Genomic DNA, 19,662 nt, shown 5'->3' with positions numbered 1-19,662 from the left:
ATCGGTGACGTTTGAACGATGTACAAAAACATCTTCTGTCTGGTGAAGTGAATTGGTTTTCAGTCACCGACAGCTCAGCGGCTCAAGAACTGGCCTGGCTACCCAGTACACGGGATTTTGGTATTTGCATTAGTTGTCCCAGAAAAAAAAGAAAGCGAACCACGAGACGTTCACCTTCACCCCTTCGGTAGACCCTGCGACTCGTCACAGCTCATCAGCTTCGCAAGCTGTCCAAATTTAGCCGGCAACGCGGGGGGTCCTCCGGTCGTCTGCGGGCAGCGTAAGAGCTCGGCGCACCATATTTGGAGAAGGCCAAAGTGTGTGGTTCGGTGTTAAATTTCCTTGGCATTTGAGGCATACTTCTAAGCGAGTGTTTTCTCCGTTGGATGGGGTTCAGCCCGCAACCGCTGTAGATGTGTACCGCTTAACCCGAGTGGTAAGTACTCCTATATAGCTTCGAATTTTGCTGCTAGCGATAGTCTGTACTGGGCACTCTGAAATAATACTACCTTGCAAAAGTTAAAACTGATCTCCGAGAAGAAAACATTAACTGAAATGACAAGACCGGCGCGTAGAGAGGGCGTTTGCACACAGGCATTCACCAACGTTCTTCGATACCAATATTGTATGCAATGTTAAGAATTATTTTGAAATGATACTCACAGTTAATATTTTTCGCTTGACGATTTTCACAATATGTGAACAATTTGATACCCAAAAAAAGGGGTGCTCCTTGCATTGTACTTGAAACGTAGATTTATAACTTATCAAGCGGTAACCTTGAGTTAATATTTTTAGCTTAAAAATCGACAACAGTCGTCGTCCGTCTGTTGATCACACCCCAGGAACCAAAATATAAACAATCGTGTTTCCATGGAGACTGTTAAGCTCGCTAATGTTCAAAACAGAGCATTGCGGACAAAAAAAGGTTTCGATAAATATGCACCGCACTGAACATGGCACAAGGTTGCGAGAAGACAGCAATACATGAAACTATGGCAAGAATTTTATGCGCATGCCGGCCAGCGATCTATTTTCGTCGGTTTGAAACCAGCCACATTCGAGGTCGATATGGTATCGTTGGCATTCCTGTTCCTTTCAAGAGACTTCGAGTTGAACAAAAATACTTGGGGGATATGTGTCATGTGTCTGCGACTTTCACTTCCAAGCAAATAAATGGACGTGATGAATGACTGTAGGCCCTTCAGTTGAGGGCGACAAGTGGTGATCTGTTTTCAAAGTGGTGAACAGACCGATAAGCCGGGGTAGTTTATTCTCTTCTGAAATCGATCCGCGTCGCTTCCATGAAGCCAATATTTATGCACGGGCGAAAACTGGGTTGGACGGTGCTCACCGTCACGGTAGCGTTCTAGCTCATCTTGCAGTTTGACACAAACATCGCATCTCGCGGACGTCGACTTCTCGGACAGGAATTCAACCTCTGAGCACGGCCTCATTTACAATGTGCTTAGTATCAAGTTTGTTTGATATTTCCCCTTGACATAGCGATGCCATTTGACTCAGGACCCGAGACGGTGATAAAAAAAATGGCAGCCTTTCGTTCATGCCCAGCTGCAGCCCGTGTGCGTTTTTGCAATCCTCTATTTCCACTAGTGAAAATGATTTTCCAGCTCTAAAACGTGCTGAAATCCTCATCTTATTGCCATGTTATCGCATAATGGCCATCCTTTAGATAGCAGCACTCAACTGCTATGGCTCGCTGTGGTACATCCGATATTACTTACAGTTTTGTACATATTGAGCTACCCAGTTCTGCCTTGGCTAGTGAAAACTTGAATATCCTGCTCTTCACTCCGCCAAGATCTGAAGAATCGAATCCAGATGACGCTGATATGCTGCTCTGCTTCCATCAATAACTCAAACAGAGCCTGCCATGATAATGTCAAGTTTGTTTATGCCTTGAGGGTCCCCAAAGATGTTTTCATCGGTGGAATAACATGATTATTTACATATTCAAAATCGACATAAAAAGCGCAATCTGCCAAAGACCGTACATGTTGAATTAAACTGCGCCTTACATTTGTAGCTCCAATAGTTTTTTGTTTTGGTTTACAAGATTTATATTGCTGTTGTTTTATTGCTTGTTTGGCACATGACCTATTCTGAACTTGTCATGGTCGCGTAGAAAAGCCGTTTCACGCAACTTGACTAGGTTTCTTGTACAAATGACACAAAGCGCGCCTAGCCTTTCAAACATTAAGCGTCGAAGCGAAGTATGCTGCTAGCAAGAGCAGCTTCAACTACAGGGGAACGTAATTTCACCCTTCCTCATAGACTGTGCAGTTGTGATTTATCAAATTCATAAAGAAAGTTCTCGTTGTGTAGTAATTATTACCCCTGGGCCCCGATTGAAAAGTTAACCTGGAGAAAAGCGCACCATATAGAAAGATCAATCTCCATCGCGCGTCTGGATTCTTGGACAGTAAATCACCCACCGGACATCTATCCAAACTATAGACAGCACAGGGGAATTTTAAATTCCCTCTATCCCGAACCCTAATTCAATATGGCGAATGGTGGTGACAAACTTCCGTATGGTAACTGTTTAGGGGGTAACCCGCCTTTAAAGTATCTACCCACCTGGTCCAGATAAAGAAACATCCCTTTCCATTGGCGATCGAACCTTGTTTTACGAAGGTCATAAGGCCTTATTTAAATGTTTATTTAAAGGAAATATCAGCTGTACATATGCGTAATTTGATGACAGCTTTTGAAATATCGCAATGCCCAGACACCAATGCTGAAACCATTTCAAAAGGGATTCTTGTAGTAATTTAAACATTTTTACATCTCTTTGTCATCCGCAGTCACATCAGTGATGCGATTCACCCTGTCTTAAATATTTCACGGTATCTGTCTAAAGTGTGAGGATGCATTCATTGAATTCGAGTCCGATGAGTCAAGGGGCCGAAGGCAGGGTGTTTTCCTGTCATGTCTGGGCGACTTGCCTTGTGGTTGCTATAAACGTCGAGTTAAAATCAGACCGGAGAAAATAAAATCGTGGCATGTCTGGGGACATTCCAGAAAAAAAACCCTGAAAACTTTCCGTCGTCGTGGCAACGGTATTCGAGAAGCCATCACTTCTGTCTGTTCGTGCGGTATAAGCCATACTGGCCGTAAACATCGGGTTGTTTTTCCTCCTCGGGTGCTGATTCATGTTCGTGTTGTCTCCAACCGCCGAGCACATGAACACCCACGGTCGAGTAGATACAACAGATACAGTTCTAGAGCAGTTTCTGTGTCAGCCCTGCCTTCAGACGGTATGCCATCTACTATCAGATATATCGATGTTACAACAAGACTGCGGTTTCCAGTTTTGCATGCTTCGAATATTTTGGAACTTATCGTGTGGAAAACTTAACAACCGGGCGTTCTAGAAAAATCATGAGCAATTCGGCCATGATAATATGCAACAAATTGAGGGGGGAGTGTATTTGTTCTTATGTCCTCAGTTAATCGACACTTCTTCCGCAAAAAAGAGAATTTCGAATTTTAAATGTTTTTTTTTATCTGAAATAGAAATATGTTATGGGAATGTTATGAGAAGTGACTACTTGAGAGTGTTCAAGTAATTAGGAAAAGCGCTGATTGTTGTATAATGTATATTATTGAGTTTTGTCCCCATGGCGTTCCCTTTCGTCGTCCAGAGTACATTTTGGGTACGTCTCTCAAAATGGCTGCCACAACGAGTAGAAAACAAATATACAGCATGACGGAACTTTCTGCGTACATTGCAAAAAGGTTAGCGTCGTACAGCATGTGTTACGTGCCGTTGTTGTGAAGAGCAAGACAGTATTAGCAATGTATCGTTCTTGAGTGCGAAAACGATAAGAACAAGGGTCTCACTCGTATCATTGAAATTACAGATTTTGAAGTATAAAACATATGCGGTTTGGATCACTTCAGTGCCAACATTACTGACATGCGCACATTAGCTTGCTTTCATGTACAGTCCAAAGAAGTTTATCTGTAGCAGTAAGTAGAAAGGACAGCTCACCCTTCCCCATGTTCCCAACTCCATGATGTCACACGCTAACAATTTATTGTCCAATTATATAAATGAGCGTATGTATTTATATTGGCACTGTTTCCAGTGTTAGGACAATGACATTTATTACACGGTAATATTTTAATCGATGAAGAGCAAACAAAACAAGCGAAGTTATAATTAAGTTCTCGCGGGACATTCGATTGTCATGCGAAATTCGATTGCTATGCAAATACTAAACAGTGTAAAATATCTCTTCAAGGGAGCTAGCCTTTTGTTATGCGGTGACCCAGTTGAAATAAATATGCTCTTTACGGAATTTCTTAAAACAAAAGCTATTTCAACCGCTTCGTATCACCCACACTTTTGTAATGTCCGTCGTTTTGACAAAAATTCACGAACAGTTTTATTGAGGACCCAGGTCACTATGTTGAGGCATGGAGCGCCATGGTTGCGGTATGCTGAATCGCATAACACCGATACGACGGAATGTTCTTTGTTTTACATGTAAATCAAAACAAGCACAATATTGTATAGAAGCTTCGAACCGAGGCGCGTGCAAACGTGGTTGAAAATCCTGATCAGGGCACTAAGTCTAATACAACACGTAAGCGAATGTCAGTCCAATAAAGAAATCATGATAAACATGGAAATATTCTTCCCTTTGGATACGAAGTGTGAAAAATATCGATGGGAAGCTATGCAATTATATAGTTTACGGTAATCTTTCCCCTCCGTTAGTCAAACAAATGTTGTAAAATAATCAAATTGCTCGTGGAAGCTATGCGTTAAATATACATGGGCAGGCCCCATTGAGGCTTTTGGTTGTGCGATAATAACTGATCGTACTTTGTAAGCAGGTGATCCGGTACCCGACCCACCAGTATCAACAAACAAAGTGCATACTCGCTGCCTTAACACCTCGAACGTTTCACATTCTTCAATTCAAGGGCTTTTGTCACATTAAATTTCGGTTCACGGCTTAGGTGGATAGTTTGTTGTTTACAATTTCCACTCAAGTAGTGCCGCTTCTCTTCGTTCAACGGTTTGTTTTTCTGTCGCACAGGTTTGGGCACTTCTTTTACTCCCAACCTTTGACGGGGATGGAGCATGCGCCATTCAAAACAAGACGCCGTGACGAAGTAAACATTCTAATATTAAACGAAGCAGAAAATTCAGAGATTAAAAGAGACCCGGCATTTCCTATGAATGTCGTTTGGAGTTATTCAATACTCCGACGATGGAATCTATTTTGCAAGCGGCAGTGAAGCGGCGCCACCTGTCGGTTTCCAATCATGAGTAAAATTTATAAAAAATGATGTAGCCTTCCGCTGTGCTGTGAACTGTGCCCTCGTGTTGGAGGTCATAACCCTACTATATTCATTTTAAATTGGCGCGCTGATAATAAATCGTAACTTTCATTGATCTTCAGAACAATCGATTAATTAAATTGGATGCAGAACTGCATAAGATCAATAAACAATAGACGTGTTCTCAAAATAGGACACTCATAACGTACAACGCTTGTTGCTGTACAGTCCGGGTCAGCTCCAAAATTGGAGACTCATTATGATAATGAATTCCGGCATTCAGCCAATCATCGACCAGATTACATCATTAATAAAGTACAGGTCACGCTGGGTCACAAATTACCCACCAAGTGTGATCGGCAGATTTGGGCCGCTTATTAAGCCCCTGTCTTGTGAATTTCGACGAATTTCGACAGTCAACATAATCCACGTGTTCTGCAGAAGGCCATGTCCAACGAGGAGTCCGATTAGTGAACAAATATTCGAAATATTGACGATTCATTTCTACCCCAGTTTATCGATTTCGCTCATGTACCGAGAATCATTTTGTGGATGTTCGCCATCTCTATTAGAAATACTGTTATAAAGGTTATTTGTGTAGGTACGCGTATAACATTTTGCAAGAAAGAAGAGCAATGTCAGAGCTTTAAAACGATACCTGTTTTGTAGTTGTCAAACGCAGACTAAAAATGGTACGCGATTTTGAAAATGTGTTGACAGAGTGGCCACACAACTGTTCCCCATACGGTTGAATTGTATCGCTGCCATCTCCGATACAAATGGGGTATTCTGAACGATTTGTGTAGGTACACGATTTATATTTCGCAGGACTTCAAGCCAGAGTCTAGGAATCACAGCGATATATGGGGTTTGGTTGTCTTAGCCAGAATAAAACTGGTACGCGATTTTGAAATTGTGTTTTGACAGAGTGGCCACACAACTGTTCGACATTATGACAGAATACGGCGCGGGGAGTTCGACACAGTATGGCGTACGTAACGAAGGACGCATGTGGAGGTTGCCAGGAAATACAATTTTACTGATGGCGCGCTGGCCGCTGATTGGCTAATGAGAGGGGAAAATATTATGGTATAGCGTCTCCAATTTTGGAGCTGACCCGGACTGCTATGCTATAGGTTACTCTTATGTGTGCAATTCTTTGTCAATTTCTTTTTCAATGCTCTCTGGGGACAGATATTCGGACTCTCAAACTTTTACAATTATTTTCTGATACACCACTTGTGAGGGCTCATTTTAAAGCTCTTGGTGTAAGAAAACTTTTCACCGGCTTAGTTTTCCGAAATTCGAAAATTTTTCTTTTTCTCCATAGAGTAGATGGCGGCCATTTTGAAATTTAAATAACATGAATAACGGTAAATCTTGAGTAATTTGTTTCTCTTGTACTAAAATTTACACCATGACCCCCATTTTTATTCTTGATTTTGAAAGAGAATGGTTGAAAGATTTCTTCAGGAAAGTTTGAGCAACAGTTTAAGTCTTTCAATTTCGAGGCGCGAACTACCTTAACATTGTGCATCAATATGTGCCTTTAGACTTACTCGCGCACAGAACATTCTCTGGATGATTATGCAACTGGTAGAAGTCAACGAGCAGTCCTTCAACTTCGATATCGATGTCAAGATCATTAACTTGTATATTATCGAATCATAGGGGGTCCAATCTCCGATGATGACGATGATGATGATTAAATATTTAAAAATGAAGATAAATAAACATATATTTGGACTCAGTAAATTTGTTGTTATTGTTGTTGTTATTGTTGTTGTCGTTGTTGATACTATTTGCAGAAAGAACAAAGTATGCGCTGCAAATTTCAACACAGCCTAACTATACATGTGCGTCGCAAATTCAATACAGCCTAACTATACATGTGCGTTGCAAATTCAATAGGCCTACACAGCCTAACTATACATGTGCGTTGCTGCCTAACTATACATGTGCGTTGCAAATTCAATACAGCCTAACTATACATGTGCGTTGCTGCCTAACTATACATGTGCGTTGCAAATTCAATACAGCCTAACATTACCCAAGGGGTGTCACTTCATTGCCACACACTTTTTTCGATCGCCAAAAATGCACCTAGCATGCATCGAAATCGTAAAATTCGACGTAGGGTCAAAGCACATTAGTCCTTCTCAATAATACTCCAACATTTTTACCTCTTACCGATGAAAAGTCGAGAAATCAGCAAGTTTTTCAGCGTATCTGGACGTCTCTTACATTTCAGATTTAAAAGGCGAGGCAGTGTATTGAGTCACGTGGGCGCTTTTCAAATCGAACCAATAGCAGAGCTCGCCAAAATGCACCCAGCAAGCATCGAGAGCGGTAAAATTCGATGTAGGGTCAGAGCCCGTACTGAACGAATGGGCCCAGCGTGAAAACCCGGCAGTAACGTAAGTTTCTCACGTCTTTGGAAGACTATGGGTGACACTGTCTGCGTGCGTCTGCATACGAAATTCTGGTAACTTTAACAGTTCCAGTTCACCCGCAGCAAGAGATCGTTCTTTCCAAAGATGTGAGAAACTTACGTTGCCTCCGGGTTTTCACGCTGGTCCATTCAGCTCTGCTATTGGTTCGATTTGAAAGCGCCCACGTGACTCAATACACTGCCTTGCCTTTTAAATCTGAAATGTAAGAGACGTCCAGATACGCTGAAAAACTTGCTGATTTCTCGACTTTTCATCGGTAAGAGGTAAAAATGTTGGAGTATTATTGAGAAGGACTAATGTGCTTTGACCCTACGTCGAATTTTACCGATTTCGATGCATGCTAGGTGCATTTTTGGCGATCGAAAAAAAAGTGTGTGGCAATGAAGTGACACCCCTTGGGTAATGTTAGGCTGTATTGAATTTGCAACGCACATGTATAGTTAGGCAGCAACGCACATGTATAGTTAGGCTGTATTGAATTTGCAACGCACATGTATAGTTAGGCAGCAACGCACATGTATAGTTAGGCTGTAGGCCTATTGAATTTGCAACGCACATGTATAGTTAGGCTGTATTGAATTTGCGACGCACATGTATAGTTAGGCTGTGTTGAAATTTGCAGCGCATACTTTGTTCTTTTCTGCAAATAGTATCAACAACGACAACAACAATAACAACAACAATAACAACAAATTTACTGAGTCCAAATATATGTTTATTTATCTTCATTTTTAAATATTTAATCATCATCATCGTCATCATCGGAGATTGGACCCCCTATGATCGAATTAGCAAACGCCAGCTTGCTTTATTTAGAGAAGTAGCCTGTTGACCTATCTTCATCATGACTGGAATAGGGCTGCAGACAGTTTGTTTAGACATGTATCATATCGAGTCGCGCTGATGCAAAACTCGAGTGGCATGCGCACAGGCTCGTTTAAGAGTCAGCGGGCAGTGGATCCTCACCTGCGAGGCCAGAGTGAATGTCCCATAACCCTTTGCAGCTCGACAACGGAATGAAAATACAAGCAGTTATCGACGTGTCTATAGGTTCACTCGAAAATTAATAGAAACCATTCCGCAAATTGACTTGAAAGTCATTGAACTAGATTTTAAGGATGACTGACAAGTGAATCAGTGGATAATAAAATTCTGTTGCACGCGCGGGAAAAGTGCACGCTTCCTGTGCCCCCTGAAAAGTTCATTCGGTGGCCAATTTTTGTTTGTGTGTGCGTTTTCCACTTCTCGAGACAGCTCTATAGGAGATTCGGGTAATAACTGTTCACTATTTCATGAAGTCGGTGACTTATATGTATATTCAGCCCACGTTTCAAAATTGAAAATTGATGACTTCCTGCGCAAATGATCCGATGATATGAAAAGCGTGCGACGAGCACATTCCCAAGAACCGCGCATGCGTGAATTGTCCGCAGAGTCAATGACTTTCCATTGAAGTCTTACACCCCTAGGGTAACATCTCCCACAGATATCATGCAATATGTTTCAGGTTGTCCCTAACGAGTAAAGTGAAAACGCCACCTGCTGTAAAGTTTGACAGGTTTTTCACAAGTTTTATTCTCTTTGTGAAACACAGTTTCTTGCACTACCCCCAAAATCATGACGAAATATTTACTATTACGTATTAAACTTGTCAACACTGCCTGTGAGTGTGAAATGAGCAATGTTATTGTTGATAACTGAATTACAGTCTAGGTTAGAGTACACGATTTACTGTGTTGGTAAGACCGAAATTCTGTATTTCAACATAATTAAGAAAAAACACAGGTAAAATATCTCTTGTTTAATTCATAGAACATAAATTTTGAAAATCTGTCAAAAGTTACAGCTGTTGTCCCTTTTAAATAGCAAAGGGGTTTGTCGGCGAAAAGTAGCTCCGAGAAGAATAACAGCAAAAATGCGGAAACAAGGAAGTGCATCACAAATGTCATTGTAGGCCTACATGCCGCTGCCATGAAAACTTTTGATTTATGGTTTTGTATTTATGCGTAGTACATTAGTGCACTAAATTTTTGTTTGTTTTGTATAATGAGCGAAACTAGAATCCCCTACATGTAGCGTCTCATTTGTCTGTGCCCTCGTTCAAATCATTGAAATCAGCTGTGATATCTTTTTTCCCGAGGAACAACACTGAACCCGTCACTGTGTACGAAAACATGGACATATGAATTTTCGAAGAAGACTTCAGGTATCCTGCCTTGATACTTTAGCCTTCCTTTTGACGTATTTCGAAATTCACAACTACTTCTTGAAATATAGTTAATATAAAACACCGCAGGAGTAATACCAAGTTCGAAAGTTAGATGCTTCGGCTTTCGAGTCAGGTTAGACTTTTGGCGCGCACTGGGAATTTTAGTGTCGTCTGCTCAATATCACGACAGTTTCGCATTTTGAATACGAAACAAGCTTCGTTCCTTTTTTGCCACGGAAAAATGTTTTTTCCCCGTTAAATGTGAAACATTTTACAGATTACTTTATTCCTTCATAATGTAGGCCTCCGGCCCTTATATGAGCTTACAATATCTATGTGTCTTCCAGAGACAAGTATTTTTATCAGAAATACAAAGAAGTATGGCGTGAAATAATACATTTACAGCAATGAAGGGAAAATAGCAATAATTACAGTTTCTCTTTAATTCTGAAAGTGTGATAGATAAATAGAGCTAGATTTCTTATTTGATTTTCGTCTTTTGTTTCCATAAGTATATTGAAAGTAAACAATGATGGCGACCTGTAAAGATTACTTGGAAGGTATTTTTCCCTTAAATAGTTCCATGTACTACATTTAAATAATAAGTGATATTCATCCTCTATTTCTTTGTGACATAATTGACAGATCCTAAATTCTCTATCCAAACCTCTATGACGTCCAAGTTCTATTTCTAATGGGTGGTTTCCACATCTAAATCTTGCCAAGGCTCGACGATATTTAAAAAGATTTATACTTGAAATATACAGTTCTAACGTTACATCTGTCTTAAAATTTCTATAATAACTAGTTTTCTCACATGTGCTTATATCTGACCACCATTCTTGCCTTTTTGTATCTTTTACTCTGTTGACAAACTCTGACAGGAAAAACTGTATTACCAACACTTTGATTTAACCATACATGCCCCATACCATATCGATACAGAAGATTTTTCATATCAGTAGCCCACGTATACTTTCCCAATTCGTCTCTTTTGAATAGCATTTTATATGCTTTAGCAGGTAAGCGAGTTTCTGGCATTTCCAATAAGTGTATCCAAAATTTTACACATCTTTTAACATAGTAACAAAATAACGGCAATCTGCCCGCAATCACCCAACACAGCACATGTCGGTGCGCTGTTTGAAACTCCTTAATATCGACGACAGTATAATGATTGAACTCTTTCAAGATGTTCATATGGTTGAAAGCCCCAAACTTCTGACCCGTAGCTAAGTACAGGTAAAATATAGACATCAAAAAGTTTAAAGTACACATCTGGAGAAAGAGCTTTCATATTTTGAAACATTTTAATGACCCGAGAAAATGTCCTGGTACCTGCCCGACCCTGTCAACTGGCTTAGATAAAAATGAAGAAGAAGAGAATCTCTCGTAGGCCTACTCAACAGTAAATCAGTGTAAATTTCAAGTGAAAATCTTTCTAGTCTGCATCGTGCTGGGTGATCGTTTGCCCTCTGACCCGGGGTGCTGAAAAATTTACCGTATTTTGATATCCCCTTGATCTCGCACTAACACATCAACCAGACAGACACGCTCTGCTGTGACCCCAACGTCTCAAAGGGTTAAACTGAATAGCAACAAATGTGGAAATAATTGGTCGTTGTGATCGATAAGATAGCAAGGCAAAAGATACCTTTGCTCATTGAACACTTTCACTGTGCTGGCAGCAGCCGCACAAGCCCTCGCCAGGGCCCCTCCACACTTGGCTAGCAGGTCTACACTGTCTGAGGAACCCTCTCAGATGAAGACGAAGATTAACAACTTATATAATAGGCTTGTTTTATAGAACAGAAATAGAAAATAGTGTCAAGAGTTGTACTTATATCACACTAAAAGTCGGAACATTTCAACCTTTAGGGTATATTATGCTTATAATGTAGTGAGGAAGGAATTTCGAACACTGTCAAAGGATGTAAAAGGGAAAAGATGGAATAATTGAAAAAAAAGATCTGTAAGATTGCTAGAAATATTGAGCCTTGCTGAATTTTTGATAAATATATTTACATCAGGGTCGGCAAAATGGAGATTGGGAGAAAATATGCATGCCATGTAAGACAGAAAATGCTAAATTTGGAAAGCGCAAAAATGCCAATCAGAGGCCATCTTGAGATCCCTCTGAAGATCGATTGGTCCATCCCTATACGTGGATAAAATTATCAAACTGACTGTACATAAAAGAAATCTGAAGACTGCAGTGAAATGTTGCCTCACAATCAGAAGCAGAATGTGTTTAAAAATCCATATTTAAATATATTCACGCAATCGTAAATAACCAACGGATCTTTCATTTATTTCTTGCATGCCGTTATGTCACAGCCGTTCTTCCCTAATGTTAAGTGGCAGGCATATACGAGACCCACACATTCATATTCACTCTCTTTGAAAAGGGTGAAACTTACCCGTAGCAACGATGGCACCGGAATCGGCCATCTTGAATATCTGTCGGCAGACGGGTAGCCTCCGGTCAGAATCAGAATCTAAAAACAGCTGTTGTGTCTGAAGCCGGTTATCGAGGCTATCAGACCATCAGTAAATGCCTGCTTCTCAAAGTTGTCATCGGGCCGGGCCTTGTGCATGCCACAGACGAAAGGTGCTTAAATTTGCAGCGCACATGGCCACTGAGACAGCGGTAATGTATTTAACGCCTGTCACGTCATCATTCTAAGTAATATTCCATCAAACTCTTTGTTGACTTTAAAGTATAGGAAGAAAAGTTTACTCAGAAATAAACTAATGTAAAATTATATTTTCTATACTTATCACAAAACGTTAAAGTAAATGTTACTTGGCAGTCCAACCATGTTTTTTTCTATGCAAAAGTAAACTAACTTGCTATTTGTAGGAAATGAATACACATATATCAGTTCGAATGTAGTAGGGTTCTGGAAGGTTGGCCGTATTTTGAAATTCAAAAATTCCAACATGTTCACACGATCCGCGTTCATTTGATGTCGTGTAGGGGAAGTCGTGACCAGGTCGCGTATTTATAGCGTTAATGTACAAACTATGACTAGAATTGCTATCTGGTATGATGACCAGCCTCTCGGGGTAACGCCTCCAGTTGCTGCCGCAAAGAGGCCAGTGTTTTACGATGACGAGCGCAGACATAATTCCTCTCGCGTGTGACCTTTGACCTGAGTTCCTCTTGAAGAATGTTTAATCGAGCTCGTTTACTTCTAAATTCCTCTGAATTTATATCCTCTTTTTTCTGTGGGTGCTTGTTCAGATTTTCATCGTCTATGTAAGAAAAACTAGACAATTCGGGCAACTATATTCAGGTGGGAAACAGTACGCGATAGCAAAGTCGTTCAAATATAATTAATCAATCGATCGATCTATCAATCATAAGATGGAATTAAGCACAGCAGAACTATATTGACACTGTGTAAGAAAACGACTAGAAAGTATAATTTTTCCAATCTGATAAATCCATGCAACATTTTTATGCAAGACAAAACCCCGTCATTTTCTTTCGGCCGAAAAAAGGGCAGACTACACTGACAGCTCTGCAGATCTGCTTCTTGCGGACGTGTGACGTCATTTTGTGACCCAAGGCACAACTATGTTAGTTTTGTTATGCTTTCTTTCTCCAGTTCAGTTTTACTAATATATCATACAAATGAGTAAAATCCCAACATTCTGCATCCTACAAGCATTGAAGGATGTGACTTCAAATATTTTTCTATTGTTTCGTGCATCCAATACCGTTTATGTCTTTCATTGTTCTATCTTCTACAATATACAAGATGGTTGTTGAGTTTGCCGCTTCAAACGGCAGACGGGTCCCAAAATTTTCGTTAACTTATACAACCACTGTGGTGAACGGCATTATGTTTAAAGTTGATGTAGATCACAGGTCGTTGGACACGTTTTACTTGCGGCAGTGGTGGGGTCGGCAATTAGATTGTAGGAAGAGAGTGGTTAAAAATCTGCATAGCGTAAAATTTTGTATTTTTTTGCATCCTCACGGCTTTTTAAAAATCCACACCTCCTCCCCCCCAAAAAAACAAAACAAAATGAAAATGTCCAGAAGAGTAGAAACTAAAATTATTTTGTTTTAAAAATAGTTTGCATGCTAACTCTTGGAACGCGAAAAAATGCCCGCCCTAACATTCCGACAAGCCCTCTGCCAAAGAACTACTGCTCTCTCCCTAATTTTATTGGTATTTCGACCACAGCATTTCACCCAAAATAAATAAATTTCTGATATCTCTTCATCTGTTGATATCATCTAGAAGACTAGATAATAAACACATTGTGACTTATCTATAGTTTATTAATTGAGTTACTTCGCAACTAAATTTTTCCGTTGCCCGGTTAAACTTGCACCTTTTCAAATAACAGCACTTCGAGCGAGATAACCCGACAAGTTAAATGTTTGGGAAAGCACGATATTTATTACCGGTCGTGATGAATGATCCGGAAACCTAACATGCGCAGACTGGTCGAAAACGAGCAACGTAGCTGCGCACTGGAAGCACGCTGGAATGTAGGCCGCGAGGTGAAGAGCTGTCTCGGTCAATTTCAGGTTAGTCACGTCACATGACATGGTCGATATAAACTTGACGAGAACTATGGTGCTCGACTGAGCCGCTCTTGATTCCCTCATCGAGTTAGTCTCCTCCTGGTACAGACATGCGTACATATCACTCATATAGCCCTCATGATGTTGACAAACGAGTTGATGCGCAAATATGCACAATGATATAAAACTGTTGAAATTATGTAATTCTTCATCACTTTAATGTAGATGAAATTGTGACAATTAGATGATTCAAAGTGTCCATCAGAAATGGGAAAATGGCACGGAGAACGTAACTCTGCAAAAGTTACCGTGGAAGGAAATTATTTATGGCTAACCTACTGGCCTGACACGTTTGACCGACTCTGGATAGTCCTATGACGTCATCTATCGTCGGTTCATCCACGCGAAATTCCAACCGCAAAGCAAAAGCACGTTACATTTCATGTAGCTACGTAAACATATAACCTTTAACATTTTTAACAGAAGAAAAAAGAAACAATTATGTCATTCTTAAATTATGGTCCAGATCTAGACCAAACGTGAAAGTATTCTTTTCCCCCGCATTGGTTGACCACTGAATGCCATGCCTCGATTATTGATCGAAAATACTTTTCTTTTTTTGTTCAAAAGACCTGGGACCTGTATCCAAGCTATTTTCGTAAGTTTAACGCCATAATTTGAATACTTTGCCATATATATCTTCGGAGGACCAATCGGAAGGGACATTACTGTAAGTTTGTCCTCTCTCATGCAGATCCGAGCGAGCAAATACTATCAGATTATTGTAAAATATCGCGAGATGATCGTCAGAGTCGTACGAGACTTTAATCGTCTTCACACAACTAAAATGCAAACGAGATATTTTTAAAAGTAAAGTGAAATTGACGGCGGGCTTGAATAGTTAAGCGTTGGGTTCCTCCCTTTAACGATTTTGTTCTGAGCAAGTAAAAGGTTGTCGGGACTGAGACCACTAGACTGCTGTTTTTGGTCGTCTTTGTGTGGTCATCAAGAATTGGAGCTAGCCGACCTGGGGCCATTCTCAGGTGGGCAGTAGAAAAATGAGCCGAGTTTAACGAACCGACACGGTCAGATGTATTGCTTATTTTAGACTTCACGAGGTCACGGCTGGGATTCCAGCGATAGGCAACTCCTACGGTAGCATGTCCATTCGTCACATGTCAAAATGGTCCCTGGATGGAACCGGCATGCCATCACCGACCACAGCAACACAGAGACCGCGACAGAAATAAAGAATGTTATTCGAACTTTCCTAGTTCACATGACTTGCGAAGTTAACATTCCGTTTTGTCTCGGCAAAAGAAATCTTTGTCGGAATAAACAAACCAGTGAAATATAGTTAAACTTATTTCTTTGTTTGTTTTAAAAGCCCTGAAAATGAAATAATTTCGATTATTCTTAATTTAATTTATTGTTTATCAAACATTTTAAAAATAAATCGTTTTAATATCCACAATGTCCTTATTTTTTTAATTTGGCAAGCAGGTATCATAGCGATTACATGTCGATTCGAAATGTCTCTTCGTTGATTTATTGAATTCGAAAAGTCGTGATCCCCAAGTTGCACTACGATGTACGATTGAATGTAGATCCATGCATCCTATCGCGACGTTAGCGTGTGAAATATTAAACAAAATGTTTTTCTTTTCTTTTTAAGAATACGCCTTGAGGACAAATATTTTGATACTCTTTTTTTCGGTACTTTTCCAATCTACACGCTTCTGGGAGCTCATTTTAAAGCGCTAGGAACAAGGAAACCTTTTCACTGTCTTAGTTTTTTTGAAATTCGAAAATCTTATTTTCTTCATACAGTTAACACAGGGATGGCGGCCATTTTGAATTCCAAAAATGATCATGTTAGGTAATTCCTTTCTCCAGTACCAAACTTCGCTCTGTGACCCCTGATTTTCATTTTTGATTCGGTAAGAGAATGGTTGAACGTTTCACGAGAAAAGTTTGAGCAAAAGTTTAAGTTTGTCACCATCGAGACGCGTACTACCTTAAGGTCAAATAAAACGACGTGTGTATCATAACCGACCCTAAATACTGTTTTCGCATTTTTGAAGAATTTCGAGTATATTCTCTAAATTTTATCAAATCTAATGATTCTCAGCCAACAAAAATAAAGAAAGAAATTTCCTCCGACCTACCTACCCTAATTTTTTGAGGCATGTTACCGGAAACACACAAGTTTTTTTTATTTTGCCTAAGTTATCATTGTTGAAAATGTACAGATGATTGTTAAGGCGGGAGTGTGTTCCTATCAGTGAGTTGCATTTGCCGTTTATGTTCTTCTCGAAGTGACCACAAGCCTCACCTGATCCAAGGGTGACCGCGCGCGCGTCTTTGAAATGTCGAAATGTTACCTGACAGCAAATGGTTTCAGCTCCTGCGTAGAATTCTTTCAACTAGAAAGGTACATCGAATTGCTATGAAAGTAAAAAAAATGAAAGAAATGTTGACATGCATTAGCGTCAAACGTTGTGGATCACAAAGGAAGCCATGATTGTTGTTAATTGTTGGCGGTAAACATCGTTCCACTCGTTTCAGCTTTGAATATCTCCACACTTGAAATTTTTCATCACTTTGCGTACATGGATTCATCGCAATTTACGAGCACATCACGGAGTTTATTTACCTATGGCTGTGTCACGTTTTCAAATAGAGACAAAGGTATGTAATGCACAGTGTTGCATGTACAGAGTCCTTCCATCACTCATTGTTTTAAATTATCATATCATTAGAACGACGGCGATGGATCAATGGTCGTTAAGGAAGTACCTCGAGTGTTTTGTTTATCGTTATTTCATGCTTGAACTTATTGGAAACAAACCTCGTCGCCCAATTTCCAATGACATTGATCACATGTTTAAAGTTCCCATGGTACTGATTCCATCGCATAAATGGGGTCAGATAAGGGACGGACCGTTTACATTGGGGGGGGAATTCAATCGTTTGCGCGTTCCAAGATATGAGAACTATTTTTTTCGGAGTTTGCATGGCATGTATACTTTCCCTCCAAAACTGCAAACTCGTTTTCGACTGACAGTCGTGTGAATATATTTCTGAAAATTCAGCACGTCTGCAACTATTTTGTAACGCAATTCTTGCCTTTTCTTTTTTTGGCTACCCAAAAGGTCGAAAGGTCGACCTTATGCGTTTCTTTATAGAAATAGAACACACCAGGTGTTCACGTACCGTACTCACATTTACAGCATACATATGAGTTGCTAATTACGACAAATATTATTAAAAAGTCTTGAGTAACAAACGAGGTAATAAATAATATTGATTGAAATGTAGTGTGTTGATCGTAAATAATGCCGAGTGCATATTTTGATCGCTGACGTTTCTCTGGTAATTTTGAAATGCCAGTGTAACTGAAACCCACAAAGTCCGCTTCGTGGGAATTAGTGGTTGTCTCTCCAAACGTTTCAGACACAGTACTCTGGTCACTTTGTTTGGATGAAAGTATAATGGTTACAATCTACAACATTATATCCTCATCCTCTTTACGCCGCTACTCAAGTTGTAAAGTTCATGATATGGAAAACATGTTATGATTTGATAAGCACAACTTGGCATTTAATTCGGAAAACCGACGACAACGCATACGGTAGATTCCACATGACGTCAACGTTCCATCATTTACATGCAAAAATAAACATTATTGGGAGATTTTTGACGAGACGCTCGGATATTAGGCTTACTGGAGCGGTGAATTTGTTATGTTTCTATGAGAACTTTAAAAACTCATGCCAAAACATTCAATCGAAAGCTGTAGCAATCAATACAGGCACACACTCATGTAGTCTAGAAAATTTATCTGAATTTCTGTCGGCAGCTGCTGCTGTCGCGCGCACAGCTGTACATGTGTTTAGGAAGGCACCTACATTTAGACCAGTGCTATTACTTATGAAAAACTCTGCTCTGAACGAACGAGTCTTTATTACTGGCAGACTAAACAAGTTCAAAAGTAAACAAGGCAGTATTGCTGAAGGCAATGAGTACTTGGGCCTTGATAGAGTAATTTTGAGGACAATATATACTACTATTCAAATATGGTCTTGAATTTCCTCCTGTCAATGAGGCATTTGATTAACTGGTTATTAAACGAAGCAATGGCATGACAACGGCAAAATATGTCTAGCAACTTTTGTGGAGTTTGAGGCAGGGGTTCTTTATTTTTAGCGGGAATTGCTTAAACTCCTTAAATATTCAAATTACAGCAAATTTCTTTTGTTCTCGATGGTAGATGTCTAATATTTAGATGGGCATATTTAGATTTCTACCCTATAGTTATCCCTATATACCAAAAATCGGACATCCAGCTCTATTGGCTTGCTCAGAATTAGATATGCGCATAATTAATGAGGTACAATATGTGGTGTCATAAGGTGTCCCATCATACCATTTATGAAGGGTGTAGCACTTGTGGTTACTGAGTTGTGGACAAATATATATATTTGAGGTCAAAGGTCATTGAGGTCACGTCACATTTTGTCATAATAATTGTATTGCTAAGTTATTCCTATATACCAAAAATCAGACCTCTAGCTCTATTGGCGCGCTCAAAATAAGATATGCACATAATTAATGAGATACAATATATGGTGTCATAAGGTGTCCTTTCATACCAAATATGAAGGGTGTAGCACTTGTGGTTACTGAGTTGTGGACAAATATGTATATTTGAGGTCAAGGGTCATTGAGGTCACGTGAAGTTTTGTCAAACAAATTATATTGTTAACTTATCCCTATATACCAGAAATCAGACCTCTTGCTCTATTGGCTCGCTCATAATTAGATATGCACATAATTAATGGGTACAATATGTGGTATCATAAGGTGTCCCATCATACCAAATATGAAAGGTTTAGCACTTGTGGTTACTGAGTTATGGACAATAATGTATATTTGAGGTCAAAGGTCACCAAGGTCACATGATGTTTTGTCAAAATGTCTGAGATATCTGCGTGAACCGATGGACTCACTGATGGACTCACGGACGGATATGAGCCAATCTATAAGCCCCCTGGACTTTATCCGTGGGGACAAAAAAACTGTCACTGCATCCTTTAGGCAATATGAATACGATGAGAAACTAAATTTTTATT

At 39.8% G+C, this 19,662-nt stretch overlaps 1 protein-coding gene across 1 annotated transcript in view; it reads left to right on the top strand.

Annotated features, from left to right (window-relative positions):
* Nucleotides 1-305: 305 nt before the first annotated feature.
* Nucleotides 306-19,662, top strand: part of LOC139115763 (twitchin-like) — a 92,371-nt gene continuing 73,014 nt past the window's right edge. Inside the window, 1 exon segment of the mRNA XM_070678097.1 lies at nucleotides 306-436. The gene's annotated coding sequence lies outside the window, so the exon portion shown is untranslated.

This window comes from Ptychodera flava, chromosome 17 (genome assembly GCF_041260155.1).
Source record: "Ptychodera flava strain L36383 chromosome 17, AS_Pfla_20210202, whole genome shotgun sequence".
NCBI classification, from domain to species: domain Eukaryota; kingdom Metazoa; phylum Hemichordata; class Enteropneusta; family Ptychoderidae; genus Ptychodera; species Ptychodera flava.
Note: the sequence above shows the minus strand (reverse complement) of the source record. Positions and strands in the feature narration are given on the sequence as shown.